This window comes from Helianthus annuus, chromosome 8 (assembly GCF_002127325.2).
Source record: "Helianthus annuus cultivar XRQ/B chromosome 8, HanXRQr2.0-SUNRISE, whole genome shotgun sequence".
In the NCBI taxonomy this organism is placed as follows: domain Eukaryota; kingdom Viridiplantae; phylum Streptophyta; class Magnoliopsida; order Asterales; family Asteraceae; genus Helianthus; species Helianthus annuus.
In genome coordinates this window covers 83,603,612-83,622,769 of record NC_035440.2, presented here as the reverse complement: position 1 = coordinate 83,622,769, position 19,158 = coordinate 83,603,612, and the positions used below count along the sequence as shown (strand labels likewise).

General features: G+C 36.9%; 1 long non-coding RNA gene across 1 annotated transcript; it reads right to left on the bottom strand.

Moving 5' to 3' along the window:
• Positions 1 to 941: 941 nt before the first annotated feature.
• LOC118481264 lies at positions 942 to 3,179 on the bottom strand. The gene is made up of 3 exons (XR_004865134.1): positions 3,003 to 3,179; positions 2,062 to 2,160; positions 942 to 1,075 (listed from the first exon to the last, which is right to left on the bottom strand). It is a non-coding gene; the product is annotated as an uncharacterized LOC118481264 (long non-coding RNA).
• Positions 3,180 to 19,158: the final 15,979 nt, after the last annotated feature.

The window sequence follows — 19,158 nt, the reverse complement described above, 5'->3', positions numbered from 1 at the left end:
GTGAAACCACATGCGCATCAAACAATACATGCGTATCGAATGAATTTGTCAAGAAATGAAACAGTTGAGTGTTCGCTATCATGGAAGAAAATCTTTGTGGTGCAACGATCATTAGGGGGGGAGTAGAAATGCAAAAATCTACTCACTATATGCAAGAATTCAAAATTTCAACAAAAGAAATTTAAGGACTTTACCTGGAAGTTCACGTGATGATTGGTTGTTATGTGACATTACCATAGAATGTCGTAGGTAGCATAATCGCCATGAATGAAGTAGGGGGAATGCGAAGACATGTGACTTCCTTTGCAGCGCCAATAGTTGTGAGTCTCATTAGAGTAAGTATAGATTGTTGTGAAATCCCAGTTAAACATACCTCGTCGTGTCATTTGCAGAATCACGTGGCAATTTGCCGCATTTCGAGCAGCAATTCCCTTGCTGACAGAATTAGCATCATTGTTGTCGTGCCCAAGTGTGTTTTCCAAAGGCCTTGTCTCGAAAGTCGTGTGCGATATACTTCGACGTCCGCTGACGTATAGTTTAAGTTTCATGTATAGTTGTGCAATATGTTTCGTTCCACGTAGATTAACTGCTCGGTTAGTTAAAATAGCATAGACGACACAATATAATGGCGTTTGCTCGAGTTGTTAGTCACGGTCTCTAAGTGAGGACCTCTAATGAGTTTCAACATAAGCTTTCCAAAGGTCCTAAATGCATGTTATCCAAAACACTCAAAGCTTTGCTTAATGTATGAATCTATTTCGTGAACCGTGTATCAACACAACACTTGTGTATGTTTAAAACCAAAATTGTGGACTCATTGTTTTTGGCAACGGTTGGAAACCCATATTCGAGTCCTAGGCATTCTGTATGTGTTCAAGTCTTAATGATCTAAGTCCCCAGAGGATAGTGAGGTTAGAGCCTAGGTATCTCTACAGAACTGGCGTGACTGGACCGGTATCTTCATTGCACAGCGGAAGCAAAAAGCTAAGACTTCTAAACAATGAACGCCCGCTAAGTACTCGAAATCCCGTGGGTTCTTCTATTCCAAGCATTCCGTAGTTTTGAAAAATGCAACCTGAGAAAGAACATGCGAAAAAGTCAACATAAAGTTGAGCGAGTTCATAGTTTGTTTTAAAAAGATTTAAAATAAATCTTTTTGATAACCGGTTTTAAAGTTGTTGAGAAAATATAGTAAAATTATTTTCTTGGCATGATATATGAAAAACTGTGAGTCTAGCCCACAATAGTCTTTGTGCATTTCACGAGAGATAATGGGCCGAGCCCAAACGAACCTTTGTAAGCAGGATCAGCGCGTCCTCTTACTTAGGTATAATTTGAAAAACGTTACCAAAGTTTGTAAATCCATGTATTTGTGAGTTTACATCAAATGAATCTTAAAAACATTTGAAAGTTCAGTTTATAAGTAGGTATGTAATGCGTCTATGAACATGTTGATCATTAATGTGTAGCTAAGACATTAATATGTGTGCCGACATAGGAAGCACTCAACCCGGTAGACGATTTAAGTGTCGATTCACTTCGACTGGGACACAAAAGCACTCTAAGTGGCCGCACATGGACCGTGAGTGGGGCTCGCCCGTACCCGATAGATCTACCCCATGTTCCGTGGTCCTTAAAAGGATTAATGGTGCCTAAGTTAGCGCCTATTCGCACGTGATCCAAGAGTTCATTCCATAGCTTAATCATACCATAGTTAATATGTATTTCAAAAGAAAAAGGGGGACATAAACCCGTTGGGTTGTCTCGTTGTTCGTACGCAGAACAACCCAGTCCCGTTGTAGTAACTAGGACATTCTTGTCACTAGTCATGAAAATCATGCACGTTTGTGAAAATACGCGTTTGTTTTGTAAAACCGGTATGTTTAGTATAAACCGTTCGTAAACCATTTGAGTTCCTTGAAATCCATTCGCAATATGGTTTAGAAATATGAGTTTTCGTTCAACGAAAAGTTGTTTATTTTTGCAAAACTTGCATGTTTTTCCACCCCCGAAAACATTTAAAAAATGTAAAACAGTAAAAAGTGTGGGTTATGAACTCACCTGGTCAGCAAGCGTAAGCTCCAAATACAACAAATGACAAGCAAATAGCAAATAGGAAATGACAAAGTCCGTGTCTATGTGCACCGACCTACTCGTGCCCTAAAGCATAAAGGACATCTTAAGGTCTATACAATGTTTTTAATGTGCAAATTGGTCTTGTGACAAATTCACCCAACTAGCTAGACTTAACGTGAATACTTGATGTATCCCAAATAGTTTGACTTGACAAACCATTAGTGATATGTGGTGACAAAATATATATTTCTATACTTGATAAATATATACTTATAATGCATGACAAAATCTCGTTGATTAATCATGAATAATCCAAATAATTTATTCTATTAGTTTACTCATAATCTTGTATAAAATAGTTTGACAGAATCAATGATTCGAACCATCAAGCTTAGTAATTGTCTCCTAATCATATTTATTCAAAATGAACACACTAATGTAATGAATCTTGTTTTCCAAACCTAATATATATGTTTATAAATTTATACGTCATAATTTAGGTCCATAAGCTTGAAATGTGACCATACTCAAAAGTTCGTGATATTTAAGTTTCACCAAAATGTCTTTTTGAAAAATCCTTGTATTTCTCACTCTAAAAATCAGTAGGTATGTATATATTATTATGTATATACATATATTTTAATCCTTAAAACCATATCCTTTCACAAGATTTTGAACTATAAGTTATAAAAAAAATATTTAAAAAAAACCATAATATGATAATTACTTGAAATCAACACAACGTTTAAAAAAAATTCATGCATGTGTATGTTTACTTTTTGAAAGTATGTTAGACAAAATTTAATCTTTATTTACTAGCTTTTATCAAACATAATATTTTTAAGAGTAACCACAACAGTCTAGACTTGGGTGGACTTGAGCATCATATTCTATGAAAATAAAATGTTTCTTTAAATTTTACTTACAAGAAGCAAGCAAGGAGAAGGAATAAGATAAGAACTATTAAAACCCAAAGCTTGAAGCACGAGAAATCACTTGGAGTTAAACTCTACACTTGAAGTTTTAAGATTTGGAGTTACCACAGGAAGTGAAGGAGAGGGATGTATGTATGGGGTGGTGGGATGTTTTTGAATTTGTGAAAGTTATTTGATGTCTAGGTCCTGATTTATTTATTTATTTTTTTGAATTTAGAACATGGTGGTTTTATTTCCAAAGTCAAAGGTAAAGTATGGTGGGAATGGGTTGTTAGTTATGGGGATCCCATTTAGGTCATAAAATGATGGTGCTCAATATTATGAAGTTAAAAGACATGTAGCTTTAGGTTGTGTATTGTTATAGATTTAATTAAACCTTATTTTTATTTCATAATAATAAACTCAATACGATTACAAACTAATGGCAGGTAGACGAGCAACAAGCTGCGCCGCTACCCCTTTCTGAATAGCAAACCCTACCCTGCTAAACACAAAATTCTGCCCCTTAACATGTGCGGTGTTACTGCTTACCACCTGTTGCCCCTTAACATCTTTTAATTTAATAATTAAAAGATGGTGGCTTGACTTTTGTTCCTTACTCCCATTCGTTGATCAAAGAAATAGGACAAAAAGTTAAGGGAGTGTTGAAAGTTGGTAGGAAGATACAAGAGTTGAGCACATAACTATCAAGTAGAAGATATGGTTGATGGAGTGAAAAAGTAGATAAAATAATTACTAGTGTTGCTAACTTATTTTTCACTTTTGTTGTTGGTCACTACCGACAGAGAGCAAATAAGGGTTCCATGTTGGCCAAGTACATGGAAAATCTTATGGATTAAAATATAAAACATCTAGCATTAAAAACATGTGAGTGTTTGAAGTTTGAATACAAACTTTCGGTTGGGGTTGCTTGTAGCCGAAAATTAAGAAGCAAAAAAAAATAAAAAATAAAAAAAATGGGAATTAGTATTCTGTTTAGTAATAAACAATTAAATATCTACTGTTGCAAGTTATCACTTAAACAAAACAATATTTTTCCACTGGACTATACAATTCAATTTCTAAGAGAGTTCTTGCAAGTATTGTGTATTGGTAAAAGTCAAAGGCTGGTACAATTTTTGTGTTTAATTAATACAAACAAAATGGTATTTAGATTTATATAGAATTCGTTGTAAAGGATTTAAGATATAAATAGCTCTATGAACTGTTGTTTCTCGGATGTAAAGAAAAACTCTCGTAATTTTGATTAAGCCAAATCAAAATATATAAAATTTTATCTACGCACAAATGTTGTGTAATAATACATATATAAGTCTACTCGTTTATCATCTTAAATCTCTTCATAGATAAAATATATGATGGAATTGATCTATAACCATTTGATATATACCAATATAATCATATAAATAAACAAAATAGAATATTCAAATTTAAAATTTTCAGTTTCATACAATCACCAACGTTCGTTCTTCGGTGCATTCCTGCAGTCGCGTTTTCGTTGACGTTTACGCTTTGTGTCGTTCGAAGGCATGATGTTTTCACAAAACCACATTCATAAGTACCAGTTATACGTATAAACTTCGTATTTGTCGGCGTGGTCAGTATTTTGTACGGTGTCAGTTCGTTACCGTTTAACGTTTTGCAGATTTTCCGCAATGTACTATCCACGCACTTTAAAGTCGAATAGACGTTCCTAGGCACTCCATAGGCCTAATTAAGTTAATTTGCGTTGTAAACACTATTTATTATCATTTTAAACGTCTGTTAATCGCGTAATTAAAGGCGTAAATTACCGGTTGTCACATTATTAAACAAACTTATTTTTCTAGGTTCAAGCTCTGATTGAAGCTCGATCTAATACAAACTTTTGCTAGAGCCGATGTTAAATAGCTTACGAGTTGATTGACTCGTTTACAACCATGAGATCAAACTATAATAATTATATATAACTATTGCGGGAGCTTGGCTACTTTATTAGTTCGCATTTTAGGTTCAGCTTTAAAAAAAAAAAATTCAATCTCCACCGACGGTTTCAAGTAGAGGGAAAAAGAGGGAGAGAGGCAGGTGGGTTGTGTTGTGGTGGCGTTGGTGTGGAGGAGAGAATAAACGGAGATAAGCGGTGGCGGCTGAACGACGTTAAGGATTTACAATGGTTTGCAGCGGCGCTGAGATATTTAGACCAGATCTACTGACGGTGGTTGTGAAGAACGTGGCAGTGGGGCGTGTGGGTGGTGGGGTAGTGGTAATGAGCGAGTCATAGGTGGAGGAGAGTCGTCTAGTGTTATGGCTGGTAGTTGTGGCGAGGGTGCCGAATTAGAAGGTATATTACTCAAATATTTATCCTAATTATGTTACCTTTGTTTGTTAGTATTTGGTAAATTTGATACTTTTAAAAGAGGTAAGAGAGATGAAATACTACAGGCGTATATTTTATCCCGACTACTAAGGAACTATATGTTGGTAAGAAGATATAGGATTGGACTCTATTAATAATAGACTATATATGGTCCATATGTCACCACGGTGAGTTCTATTATTTCCATATGAAAATATCTTACTTTTAATAACCGTATGTTAGATGGGAGGCTTTGATGGTGTGCAGGAAGGACCTCCATACAAGGTCCGTGATTTCGAGGGGCATGCGATTTAAAAAAAAATCAAATACGTATATGTTATTTTTTTTAAACAGTAAACACATACCATTTCCGATATAGGCTCATTTACAAATCATTTTTTATGGTTTAGAATTTAGCTCACTTGAAATTAGGTTTATTGAGCCCAATGTTAATCTGATTTTTTTTTGAATAAAAACAAAACATAAAGGAAGGGCACATTTTTTCAATCTTGATCAGGGTACGTGAATTTTCAGAGACGCCTCTCGTATGTTATATAAACCGATCCAGTTTTAGGTGTTTAGAATTTGATTTAGATTCGAAAAAATCGAAACTCGACTCAATTCGAATTCGATTATCAAAGTTCAAATTCGAGTTGATTCGTATTCGAGCCCAGTAATTGGATTCGAATGAAATACGAATTTATGATTTTCAATTTAATTCGAAACTCGAATTCAATTTATATATAATTTTTTAATATATATATATATATATATATATATATATATGTGTGTGTGTGTGTGTGTGTGTGTGTCTTAACGTACGCGATGACAAAATCGCACGTTATGTTACAAAAAAATGAAAATTGCATGTTAAAAAAAACTCAAAATCGCATATACATAAAAAAAGTGAAATCGCATGTTCATACTGAATCTCGTACGCAGCATACGTTAAGGCATTCTGTACAATAACCGGCCTATATATATATAGGTAAAGAGTAAAATACAAATGCGCTTATCGTACGATACGTACGCGATCATCCCAGCCGTTCGATCAGGTGCAGATCTGGTGCGAATTCAATACATATCGCATGTGAAAAAATGGTTAGTATGGGGTAATATGAAAAATGACATGGGGTGTGTAGATGGACAAAATCGCATGTGGAAGATTTGAATATCGCATGTGAAAAAATGGCATGGGGTAATGTGAAAAATGGCATGGGGTGTGTAGAATCGCATGTGGAAGATTGAATATCGCATGTGAAAAAATGGCTAGCATGGGGTAATGTGAAAAATAGCATGGGGTGTATAGAATCGCATGTGGAAAATTGAATATCGCATGTGAAAAATGGCATGGGGTAATGTGAAAAATGGCATGGGGTGTGTAGAATCGCATGTGGAAAATTGAATATCGCATGTGAAAAAAATGGCATGGGGTAATGTGAAAAATGGCATGGGGTGTGTAGAATCGCATGTGGAAAATTGAATATCGCATGTGAAAAAATGGCTAGCATGGGGTAATGTGAAAAATGGCATGGGGTGTGTAGAATCGCATGTGGAAAATTGAATATCGCATGTGAAAAATCTGTGTGTGTGTTACTGTTCATCTTCTTCGATTGTTGGTCGATCATTGCCAGTCTTCTTCCGTTTGACCCTTACAACTCCCAAATTAGTAGTTCTTATTATCGATATCGCACTAAAAGGAACGAAGGGAGGTTGGGGAAGAAGATTTTCAGGTTTTTGAATTTGATTTAGGGTTTGATTTTGAACTATCATCGGTCAATTACAGAGATTTATGACCTCGCAATAACGTTTAACCTTCCTGATATGATTTAGATATATTAAAATGATTAATTTAATCATTTAAATTAGTTTCGCTCGCGTTTGATCGATTGAAGATCGTACGGCTGAGGGCATCGCGTACATAATGTATGATAAAAGGTATTGTACGTTAACCGGCCTCTATATATATATATATATATATATATATATATATATATATATATATATATATATAGGGTTGATGTGTGTAAAATACAACATATAAATTACATCAAATGAGGCATAAAACTAACCCTTTTTAAGTACTAATGTTGGAAAAAGAGTGTTTTTGTCTTCCTTTTGTATTTTCAGGATTAAATGAGCTCAAATTAATAAAAGAAGCAAAAAGGCAGCTAAATCTAACATAAATACAAGAAAAGGAACATAAGTGGATTGCCCGACCCCTCGACAGCATCCTCCCAAGCAAAACAGAGAAGGCAGAAGACTGAACACGCCCCGTGCTCAGCCAGCACGGGGCCGTGCCCAAGAAGCAGCAGATAAGACAAACCTATAGAAGCTTCTATTGCCCACCATGGGGCCGTGCCCAGTGAACACGGGGGCGTGGCGAAAGTATTGCAGGCGCAATAATTGTAATTGCGAATTACAATTAATGAGGAGAGAGATTGTCAGACGGGCACGGGGCCGTGTCCAGCGGACACGGGGCCGTGCCCAGGCTTCTGTTCAGCCTATAAATAGGAGTGCTTGGTGTCATTGCAACTCATCCCTTGGCACACCACCTCTCTCACACTTCATCCACCACCCACCACCATTACAACACCATCATCCACCACCATCATCCATTGTCCATCATAGAGTGTGTGAGTCGTCTCGGAATCCAAGATTGATCGTAAGAGTTGTTGACAATCAAGGCCATGTTTGCCTAAGTCTATTACATCACTTGGTGAAGACAAGTGTTTAGTATAATACTTTTTATTTTTAATCTTTTGCACTTTTTATTTGGTTTTGTATTAATGACTTTAATAACTAGTTGCTTATGTTGAAGGTGATTCTTCCTTATCGTTTGTCCGTGGTGTCTTGGCATTATTTTACTGTCTATATAAAATAAAAGATTTTCACCATTCATATCTCCATGGTCTATATGGAGGTATGTTGGCTACCTGGTCGGGGGTTAAGGGAACGGTTTGGTAAGGGTCTTGCCCTTGTTCAGCGTTTAGAGGTCCTGCAAGGGACCTGGGTCAAATTTAGTAGGATCTCCTTCAATACCCAAAGGTATTGGATGGCGGGGATCCAAACTCTTTGACCCCCTCATAAGTAACTACTATTAATACTATAACCCGGCTATTTAGGACTGTATCCCTGCTGACTCAGACTATTTAGTCGAGGGTAACGTCGCCTCCGAAAGAGGGGCCTACCATAATTTGCATTAATAACTTAATTCATTATCTTTCAATAATCCGACCCTTTAGGATTGTATCCTTGCTAACTCAAACTAATAGGTTGAGGGTAACGTCGCCTTCAAAAGAGGGGCCTACTACAATAACTAAGATAATCTCTTAAACAAGTGTAAAAGTGCAAAAATAATCAAAGGTTATACTAATACACGAGTCGAATCCAAGTGATTCATCTTGTCTATCTGTTTTTATTTTTATTTTTATTTTTCAGCATTTAGTTAGTTTTATTTTCTTAGTTTAAAAATCTTTTCTAACATTTTGATTTGGTTAGACGTTGAGGATAAACCGGTACTAAAAGCTCTTGTGTCCTTGGACGACCTCGGTATCTTACCAACACTATACTACGTCCACGATGGGTGCACTTGCCCATATGTGTGTTTAGTGTTAATAAATATCGTGTTTTATAAATTTAAAACTTGGCTAAAAGTGTAAAAAGGGCTTAAAATATACATCTAAAACATATACACACTTGCACGCATCAAGTTTTTGGCGCCGTTGCCGGGGACACAAGGATTTTAAGAAAGTTAGGAATCAACGGTCTAATCATTTTTTTTTATTTTTCTTTTTAATTTTTAGGATTTTCTTAGTTTTTCAGCTTCTGCAGAGCTCAGCACGGGTCGTGCCTGCTGAACACGCCCCCGTGCTCAATCATTGGAACTGGCAATCTTGTTTTAAGTCAGACAGTAAGCTGAACACGGAGCCGTGCTCACTCAACACGCCCCCGTGCCCAAGATTCATTTACTGAAAACAGAACCGTTAGATCCCGGCGGTTGGTAATTTCTGACACAAACATGAGTGATGGTAATTCTTTTTACTTTCGGCACTCTTATGGTACGTGGTGTCAATTATGTGGAGGCGAACATAAAGAATTAGAATGTTACTTTCTAAATTATAAGCCCCACTACATAGACCCACCGACTCCCTATAACCTTAAGAGGGGCGAAAGTAAAAATAATCACTATCTCTCCCTCGAATGCGCCCAGCCAGATATTCTAGGAGAAATGCTCCTTGACGAGTTATTTCAACTAGAAAATCTAATTTTAAATTGGTTAAAAGAGCTTAGGAAGGATTTCATTAATCCACCCCAAGACGATGACCATGAAGAAATGTTGGGATCGCATTCCAACAACCTCGTTGCTCCCAAAAATACCTTCATACCTAGCGAAGACTTGGACGATAGTCGTCCCTGTGCCGATTGTGCCATGAAGGACTCTCCATCGACTTCGTTCGGTGCATGCATAGACCTGAGCGATTCGGCATATACCTTCTTTAACGAGAGCCCGGGAAAGGGTTGGACTTGTCCACCTAAAATAAAAATAGGAATTACCCTCACCGACAACCTCTTGCGTTCTCGCCTTAGTCTAGGACAATTAAGGTATCTTAGGCACTTTGGGGTTGTTCCAACCAGTAAGGAACCACCCGATATCAATAAGTTTCTTAGAATGAAAGAAACTCCATAAGACAGCTTCCAGACACGGGGCCGTGTCCAGGTCAACACGCCCCCGTGCTCACCTAAAAGATTCTCTGCTGATTTTGTCAGAATACGGACAAAATGTGTCAGGATTTCATCTGCACACGGGGCCGTGTCCAGTGCGCTGTCATTTTCTTTAAATGCAGCATGATTCCTGCTCATTTTTGACCACTTCAAAAGACATAGATTCCTGGGATCTTCACTTATACCATCCTAGGTAAGTTCTAAAAGAAGGTTCCCAAGAACCCTCTTCTCCCTTTCATTTTTTTTCATTACCTCTTCTTTCAATTTTTTTTCAAACATTTCCTCCATGAAAGCTTGGGAACTCCATGATTCCAACCTTTAATGAGAAGTTTGTAAGATTATTGGCTAAAGAATCTTGTTTAAAGTTAGTTGTATAACCCTGTTTTAAATTATCTGTACTTAAAACCCAGCCGAAAACCATAAAAATAGTTTAAAACTCCAGGACTCCTTAGCCTAAAATCCTGCAGACAAGTGGACACGGGGCCGTGCTCATCGAGCACGGGGCCGTGTCCGAGGTTCTGTTTCTTAAAAAATTTAGCTTTCTTCGGTTTATTTCCCAGAAATGGCAAGCAGAACAAGCGGAACATCTTCAAGAAATAACCGACAAGGGAGGAGATCATCAACGGCGGAAGACTCTCTTGTAAACTATGTTTACGCCCTAAGAGGGGCTATTGATGAAATGACGGGAGTGGAAGAAGCATTGGTCGACCGTATCAACCATCTAACGGTGGGACTGGAGGGATGTCTCCGAGAGGTAAACCTCTTGCACCAGAGGTTAAACCTTCTCGCCTCCCCGCCTTTGGTACCTATAATAACCCAAAGGGCGTGGAATGTGGTGCCCGAAGTCATCATACCGGCCGAATGGTACGCCATGCACCCTGAGCCTCCGCAAAGGGTAGTGCAAGGAGTCCAGGTGAGTATTCCCCCTCCTCCACAAGTTGCTGAGGAAAATGAAGCTGCCTTCTTCCTTCCAAGGGAGATAGAAGAATGGCTTTAATAACATCTAGGGAAGAAAACCGTCGGCCGAAAGTCCTACTACATCGGGAAACTATTCTCGAAATTTTATTGAAAAGTAGAACTCTTTATGATAACCTCGTGTACCTCCTAACCTAATTAGTTAAGTTTTTTTTTTTATGTTATGTATCTCTCTATGGTTTTAATGGAATGATGGTTTTAAGGGTCGAATGGGTCATAATAAATGAAACACACTCATGGTGGTAAAGGATGATAAGGGAAACGAGAAACATGGCCCCATGCACAAGAACAAGGCCACCCGACAACAATTTCTCCATTACAGTAGGTTCAGCACGGGCCGTGCCTAGCCAACACGGCCTCGTGCTGAACACCCTGCAGAAAAATGCCCAGTTCAGGTAACTGGACACAGGCCGTGTTCACCGGACACGCCCCCGTGTCCAGGCTTCTGTTTCTTTTCTTTAATTATTGTTACTGGCACCTGAACACGGGGCCGTGCCCGGTCCCCACGGGGCCGTGTCCAGACTGCCAGTAACATAAATTTTTGCTTTTAACACCATGTCACACATTCAATCAACCTAAAAATTTATTTTTTGGACACATTGAGGACAATGTGTAATTTAAGCGTGGGGGGATGCTAAAACCTTGAATTTTGCAAGTCCTAATAACAAGTCTTACACAAAACTCTATTGGAACTGCTAATCACCCCAAATTTTTTCAAAAAAAAAATTTCATTTTTTTTTACTTGTCTAAAGTTTAAGTTGGGAATTCTAAGACCAATAAGGTTATATTTTTACAAATTTACAACCGGTAGCGTCGTGATAAAAAGAACCAACATAAGAAAATTATGAAACGGCATGACAAGCTTAGTTAAAATTCGATTAACATAGAAAAACCCATTCCCACAAAAGTGAGTTTTGAGCCTTTATTGAGCATACAAATATACATCTTTACGCTAAATGCTCATTTTTCGTTTCTTGTGTGAATAGCCGCTTGGTTCTTACGACTCTAAAACTTGCCACGACAATTCATTCCCGGTCCTTACCAACTTAAACCCAAGAAAGTAAATGATGGAGGCATTAGGACTAACCCCTTTTTCTTTCAAAACCATTATTTTTATTTTTCTTTTCACCTACCCAAAAACTCCCCCTAGTTAACCCCTTTGAGCCTAAACCCTTTCATTTCTTAACCCAAAACCCTTTTTACCCACCAAAAACCCTTTTTATTTTTACCCTTTATTTTAGTATCAAGCTCGGTTTTCGTGTGACTAAAAAAAAAGAGAGAGAATTTTACAATGAAGTTAGAAATAAACAAACAAAGCTCCTAAAAAGCTTGTTTGAAGAAATACTTCATTAAGAATAAAAAGTCACTAAAACAAAATGTTTTACGAAAACCGACGCTTTTTACGATTTTCGCCCCTTTCTACTAACCACTAACCCAACTACCCACCTATAGCCCAAGCCTTTACCCAAAAAAGTCCTGTTGATATTTACAAAGGTAAAAAGTTAAAAAGGAGGAGGATTGATTGCTTGGCAAGCCTATGGTAGGAATAAGTTCCATGCCGCTCTCGAGTGATTCACTAAAAAAAAAGACACCTTCGGCCGAGTGTGAGTGATTTCTCCCGTGAGTTATGTGAACTCGTATATAAATGGAAATTTAAAAAGGCATGTTATGCCCAAATAAGTAATTTCTCTTATGAAACGTTCTAAATAAATCATAACGAATAGGATTGTAAATAAATAAAAATAAAACCCAATAAAGATCTTGGATTCCCGACACTCTATGACAAGCCAAAACCTTCTCTTCTACCCATTCCATTTGGGAGTGTAAGCCACATATTAAAGAGTTTTGCTTGAGGACAAGCAAAAAATTCAAGTGTGGGGATATTTGATGTGTGTAAAATGCAACATATAAATTACATCAAATGAGGCATAAAACTAGCCCTTTTTAAGTACTAATGTTGGAAAAAGAGTGTTTTTGTCTTCCTTTTGTATTTTCAGGATTAAATGAGCTTAAATTAACAAAAGAAGCAAAAAGGCAGCTAAATCTAACATAAATACAAGAAAAGGAACATAAGTGGATTGCCCGACCCCTCGACAGCATCCTCCCAAGCAAAACAGAGAAGGCAGAAGACTGAACACGCCCCGTGCTCAGCCAGCACGGGGCCGTGCCCAAGAAGCAGCAGATAAGACAAACCTATAGAAGCTTCTATTGCCCACCACGGGGCCGTGCCCAGTGAACACGGGGGCGTGACGAAAGTACTGCAGGCGCAATAATTGCAATTGCGAATTACAATTAATGAGGAGAGAGATTGTCAGACGGGCACGGGGCCGTGTCCAGCGGACACGGGGCCGTGCCCAGGCTTCTGTTCGGCCTATAAATAGGAGTGCTTGGTTTCATTGCAACTCATCCCTTGGCACACCACCTCTCTCACACTTCATCCACCACCCACCACCATTACAACACCATCATCCACCACCATCATCCATTGTCCATCATAGAGTGTGTGAGTCGTCTCGGGATCCAAGATTGATCGTAAGAGTTCTTGACAATCAAGGATATGTTTGCCTAAGTCTCTTACATCACTTGGTGAAGACAAGTGTTTAGTATAATACTTTTTATTTTTAATCTTTTGCACTTTTTATTTGGTTTTGTATTAATGACTTTAATAACTAGTTGCTTATGTTGAAGGTGATTCTTCCTTATCGTTTGTCCGTGGTGTCTTGGCATTATTTTACTGTCTATATAAAATAAAAGATTTTCACCATTCATATCTCCACGGTCTATATGGAGGTATGTTGGCTACCTGGTCGGGGGTTAAGGGAACGGTTTGGTAAGGGTCTTTCCCTTGTTCAGCGTTTAGAGGTCCTGCAAGGGACCTGGGTCAAATTTAGTAGGATCTCCTTCAATACCCAAAGGTATTGGATGGCGGGGATCCAAACTCTTTGACCCCCTCATAAGTTAACTACTATTAATACTATAACCCGGCTATTTAGGATTGTATCCCTGCTAACTCAGACTACTTAGTCGAGGGTAACGTCACCTCCGAAAGAGGGGCCTACCATAATTTGCATTAATAACTTAATTCATTATCTTTCAATAATCCGACCCTTTAAGATTATATCCTTGCTGACTCAAACTGCTAGGTTGAGGGTAACGTCGCCTTCAAAAGAGGGGCCTACTACAATAACTAAGATAATCTCTTAAACAAGTGCAAAAGTGCGAAAATAATCAAAGGTTATACTAATACACGAGTCGGATCCAAGTGATTCATCTTGTCTATCTATTTTTATTTTTATTTTTATTTTTCAGCATTTAGTTAGTTTTATTTTCTTAGTTTAAAAATCTTTTCTAACATTTTGATTTGGTTAGACGTTGAGGATAAACCGGTACTAAAAGCTCTTGTGTCCTTGGACGACCTCGGTATGTTACCAACACTATACTACGTCCACGATGGGTGCACTTGCCCATATGTGTGTTTAGTGTTAGTAAATATCGTGTTTTATAAATTTAAAACTTGGCTAAAAGTGTAAAAAGGGCTTAAAATATACATCTAAAACATATACACACTTGCACGCATCAAGGGTTCACGCGAGAACCACCCTGATTGCGAGAACCGAGAACCAATGTGAACAGGGGGCAATTTTGTAAATACCAAACAACTTTAAAAAACCCGCTTACCTGCTTCCCTTTACTATCGGACTTCAATCACAAATTAAATTACATTTAATATAAACTTTCACGTCCACTCTCCAAACTCTGATTACATCCAAGTCTCTCAACATTTCTCAACCTGAATCTATCAAAAATTCGTCGATTACAATCGATTTCATCATCGTCTCGAATGCATCATCACTTCACCATCATCAGTTCACCATATCTGTTCACCATATCGAAGCATCTGGATTGAGATTTTATCTCAGATTTGAGATTTTACCAGCTGATATTTCGTATTTCGTCATATAATCGAGGTTAGTTCCCAAAATTCGTCCAATGATTATAAGAGTGATTATAAGAACAGATGATTCAATGAGTGTGTCACTATGACGGTATCGTCGGGAATTAATCGCCGTCGGAATCGTTGACGGATTTGTAATATAGATACTGTCATATAAATGGAGACACGCTGCCGCTAACTGAATCGTTGACGGATTTGTAATATAGATATTGTCATATAAATCAAGACACCGTTTGCAAGTTTATGCAATTCGTTTATACTGTTATATGATAGATAATTTGTCGATTCAAACTTCGTTTTGTATTGTGTGATATATAGTTATGCACATGTGCATATTTTGACATCATAGGTTTAACAGAATTGGCTATTAAGGTGACTTTTGTGTAATATGTAGTTATGCACATGTGCATAGATTATAATAATAAGTCAATATGCACATGTGTATAGTATGCAATAACATGTGAATAAGGTAGTTAATGTTGATACAGATGACATTGAATAAGGTATTTAGTTGTATTTTGGTGTGATGTATAGTTATGTCGTATGTAATGGAAGATAATTATGCGACATGCAATGGAAGATGATTACGCGGCAGTTAAACAAAGAGGTAAAAGTCGAAGAAAGTAACTTTTGTTTTGTCTATTATTTTTTATCGAAGCAAACCTGTTGATAAGCTCAGTCATGTTAATGCACATGTGCACAGCTATGCACAAATGCATATTTTGCCAGATTATTTCAATTAGGTCAGTCATATGGATGCAAATGTGCAGTTAGGCACAAGTTCATAATTTGCCAGAATATGTTAATAAGGTCATTCATGTTGTTGTACATGTCCATTGTTTGCCAGAATTTTGCCAGAATATGTTAACAATTTAATTTATGTTGATGCACATGTGTATAGTGTATATAGTAATGATAAAGTTAATGTGATATTCATTGAGATTGTATCTTTGTTAATCCTTTTGTTTTTGTTTTGTTTAGTATCGTAGATCGATAACGGAAAAAAATCAAAGACAGTAACTTACGTTTTGAAATCAAGGGATGAAGGGTCAAAAAAATGTCGGATGCAATGGAAGATGATTACACAACAGTTAAACAAAGAGGTAAAAAAGGTTGATTAATATTCAATGATGTAGTTGGGAGTTTATGCACATGTGCATCCCTTTATTACTTTCATGTTAAATGATATCATTTATGTAAACACATTAAATATATCACATGTAGGTGCACAAGAAGAAAAAAAAAAGCATAAAGAGGAGGACAAGTGAGCGAAATCACTTTGAAAAAATTGAACAGGTAAACGAAATTCCTTTAGTACTTCACAGATTGCGGGGTGTTCGCTATGCGACATATGGAGACATATAAAATGAGTGGTGAGAAGTTTGATTGCATATTCAGCAGAGATAAAGAAATTCAAGACTTGCAACTTAAGAACATCAGGGTGATGATAGAAACAAAATTGTCGTTATCAGAGGCGAATGATCTATGTTTGTTAATATATGATGTATTATGTTGTTGGTAGAGGGAATGTTGGTATTGCACATGTGCACAGTTTGAAATAACATACATATTGGTATTGTATAATGTATTACAGATGGTTATATTTGTTAATTTAGGATGTAATATGTTGTTTGGTATATTATATGTTGGTGGTGCATATGTGCAATAATGATTGTTGGTCGGATTATGTGATTCTTATGACGAGGGTGTTATATTTACTTGTTGTAACACAAAAGTTGTGTGATATTGTGTTAATGTTGGTAATGCACATGTGCATTAAAAAACAATAAACATGTCGGTAATGCATGTGTATATTTTGAAATATTGTATATTTGTTTATATCATATTACGTATATGGTCGCCTATTGCGTATGGGGTACCACATTATATATGTTGATGTATATGTAAAGGAAAACGGATTACATGTGATTAAAAAATATACATGTATACACTCGATGGGTCCCCGTTTGTGACACACAAATCCTCTCTAACGGTTTTAACATTGAAAGTCGACTTATTTTTCCGAGTGCCAACCCCACCCATCTTGACCCGTCTTCATTCTGGTGTCTCTCAGCAGTGCCAAAAGATGCATAAACTCCACCCATGCCTCCCCGGTTGTCGGCTTGTTCTTCCATTGCCAATCCCACACAGTCACCTCCCTTATTTTTTGTAGTTGTCCGCAACCCAAGACCCTTTGTTTTTGCCATTTTGTACATAACTGGATAGTCATCCATAAGGCACTTGTTCAGAATCCATAGATCAACGACATAGTCTAATTTTCAACATAATGCACATGTGCATATAATTTAATATAATATCATTTACAATCAGCATAATGCACATGTGCATAAAATTTAATACAACATCATTTACAGTAAATATAATGCACATATGCATATATTTTAATATAATATCATTTACAAAGTATATACCTCATTTACAGTCAACCTAATACCTTTAGTCACAAATCAAATGAATTGCAACTCTTGATGTTCTGTATTTGTAGGTGTATTGTGACTGTCAATTGTATTATCAGCAAATGGACCAACAATGTCACCAACAATGTCAGCATCAGATGTATGAGGAGGATAATCAGAAAATGTATGTGGAGGAACATCAGATATGTGAGAATCGACACGTGATGAATCAGAGGATGCAATGTAAAGGGTGTAAAGTGTGGGTTGTTCGTTGTGAATGCCGCTGGAAACACCGTGACCGGATGCCGCCGCCGTGAACTCCAGTGAGTTACGTGACCGGATGCCGTCACCGTGAACTCCGGTGAGTTACGTGAATGCCGTCGGCCACCGTCGTCAATGTATACAAAATTCTAATTCGATGAATGAAACCCTAATAATAAAACTGTGGATCGTGAACAGAGTTGTGAAACAGAGGGGCGCGTGTTTTATAATAAATATCATCACATAATTACAATTTTGCCATGTGTTTTATATTAAAATTCTGATTCGATGAATGAAACCGTAATAATAAAACCCCTGCAAGTTATGTCCTTTAGCCCTAACTTAGTTAAATTTTGTGTTTAAATCTAACCAAATTGACCCCACATGAGGGTATTTTTGTGGTTAAATCTGACCAAATGGACCTCACATGAGAGTAAAATGACCAAATACCCTCATTGTGAGGTCCATTTGGTCAGATTTAACAACAAAAAATTAACTGAGTTAGCCCTAAAGGACATAACTTGCAAGGGTTTGCAAACATCGAGTACGTTTTCTGTAATTATTGAAGACAAAGGAAACAGTTTGCAATAAGTGACATACATAAAACAGGATTTTTGCAATAAAAAAAGAAACTACAAATTTAGAAACCGAATAAAAAAGTTAGATTCACACTCAAAAACCCAAAATATTTCAGTGGCCAATGTATCCGTTAGAAAAAGAGTTTGAAGTCCTTACTCAATTTGGTATAATAATTACAATGACCAGAACCAACAATTAATCCATCATTTTAGACATATGAATACTAAAAAAATTGCCATTTCGGAAAAAAGTTCGTGGGTTGTACCGATTGGAACCTACTTGACTATGTATGTTAGACGATTTAATGGAAAGTAATATAATCATTAATTTCTAGTTAGTGATTTCCAAATTTACATGTATTTGAATCTAAAGACAATATTAATATAAATTAATTACTTACTATATAACTGTTTTCCCTTTTAGTTACCAACGGTTGAGAGAGCCAAGCGAGGGAACTAACTATATTCCCCGACCAAATTAACTAAACCTTTTTACAAAGACTCGATTATTACCGGTCTCTATGGACAAATGAGTGACCTAATCATGCGTTTTGTATTTTTTTTAATTAATTAATGAATGTATTTATAAAAGCCTAATACAAATTCATCAATTTAATATTAGAATTTTAGAATATTATATCATTTGTAAATTGTGAACTCAGAATTCCATGCATTACAACAAACATAAGCCTCCAAAGTGGTTTACATGCACAATTAGTTAACAGTAGTTGCACCAAAATCATCTTTGTAGTTGGTTTATGTTTCCTGCACTCTAACTTCACTAGCTGTTGACTTATAACCTAACCCCATGACCCATCACTCCCACCCCCATGCACACTTCCTATATAAACCATCCCATTATTTTATCTAAACACACAACAAACCTTTACACTTCTTTACT